This window comes from Syngnathus typhle, unplaced genomic scaffold, assembly GCF_033458585.1.
Source record: "Syngnathus typhle isolate RoL2023-S1 ecotype Sweden unplaced genomic scaffold, RoL_Styp_1.0 HiC_scaffold_48, whole genome shotgun sequence".
NCBI classification, from domain to species: domain Eukaryota; kingdom Metazoa; phylum Chordata; class Actinopteri; order Syngnathiformes; family Syngnathidae; genus Syngnathus; species Syngnathus typhle.
In genome coordinates this window covers 325,646-327,439 of record NW_026871954.1, presented here as the reverse complement: position 1 = coordinate 327,439, position 1,794 = coordinate 325,646, and positions in this window count along the sequence as shown.

Here is a 1,794-nt window from a genome sequence, read left to right as displayed (position 1 = left end):
CATTTTTAATTTTATTGCTTAAATCGCATTTTCTCGGCGAGCTGAGCACTTTTTCTGAATTGTGCCGCTCCCGTCACTCTGGTTAGGTTGGCATCGAAAAAAACGCTCTCGGGTGCTTTAGAGTGCCGAGTTATTCACTGCGCATGGAGAAATGACCACCTCCAACGTTTGGTTTATGTTTTATAAGCATTTTTAATTTTATTGCTTAAATCGCATTTTCTCGGCGAGCTGAGCACTTTTTCTGAATTGTGCCGCTCCCGTCACTCTAGTTAGGTTGGCATCGAAAAAAACGCTCTCGGGTGCTTTAGAGTGCCGAGTTTATCACTGTGCATGAAGAAATGACCACCTCCAACGTTTGGTTTATGTTTAATAAGCATTTTTAATTTTATTGCTTAAATCGCATTTTCTCGGCGAGCTGAGCACTTTTTCTGAATTGTGCCGCTCTCGTCACTCTGGTTAGGTTGGCATCGAAAAAAACGCTCTCGGGTGCTTTAGAGTGCCGACTTTATCACTGCGCATGAAGAAATGACCACCTCCAACGTTTGGTTTATGTTTTATAAGCATTTTTAATTTTATTGCTTAAATCGCATTTTCTCGGCGAGCTGAGCACTTTTTCTGAATTGTGCCGCTCCCGTCACTCTGGTTAGGTTGGCATCGAAAAAAACGCTCACGGGTGCTTTAGAGTGCCGAGTTTATTACTGCGCATTAAGAAATGACCACCTCCAACGTTTGGTTTATGTTTTATAAGCATTTTTAATTTTATTGCTTAAATCGCATTTTCTCGGCGAGCTGAGCACTTTTTCTGAATTGTGCCGCTCCCGTCACTCTGGTTAGGTTGGCATCGAAAAAAACGCTCTCGGGTGCTTTAGAGTGCCGAGTTATTCACTGCGCATGAAGAAATGACCACCTCCAACGTTTGGTTTATGTTTTATAAGCATTTTTAATTTTATTGCTTAAATCGCATTTTCTCGGCGAGCTGAGCACTTTTTCTGAATTGTGCCGCTCCCGTCACTCTGGTTAGGTTGGCATCGAAAAAAACGCTCTCGGGTGCTTTAGAGTGCCGAGTTTATCACTGCGCATGAAGAAATGACCACCTCCAACGTTTGGTTTATGTTTTATAAGCATTTTTAATTTTATTGCTTAAATCGCATTTTCTCGGCGAGCTGAGCGCTTTTTCTGAATTGTGCCGCTCCCGTCACTCTGGTTAGGTTGGCATCGAAAAAAACGCTCTCGGGTGCTTTAGAGTGCCGAGTTTATCACTGCGCATGAAGAAATGACCACCTCCAACGTTTGGTTTATGTTTAATAAGCATTTTTAATTTTATTGCTTGAATCGCATTTTCTCGGCGAGCTGAGCACTTTTTCTGAATTGTGCCGCTCCCGTCACTCTGGTTAGGTTGGCATCGAAAAAAACGCTCTCGGGTGCTTTAGAGTGCCGAGTTTATTACTGCGCATTAGGAAATGACCACCTCCAACGTTTGGTTTATGTTTTATAAGCATTTTTAATTTTATTGCTTAAATCGCATTTTCTCGGCGAGCTGAGCGCTTTTTCTGAATTGTGCCGCTCCCGTCACTCTGGTTAGGTTGGCATCGAAAAAAACGCTCTCGGGTGCTTTAGAGTGCCGAGTTTATTACTGCGCATTACGAAATGACCACCTCCAACGTTTGGTTTATGTTTTATAAGCATTTTTAATTTTATTGCTTAAATCGCATTTTCTCGGCGAGCTGAGCACTTTTTCTGAATTGTGCCGCTCCCGTCACTCTGGTTAGGTTGGCATCGAAAAAAACGCTCTCG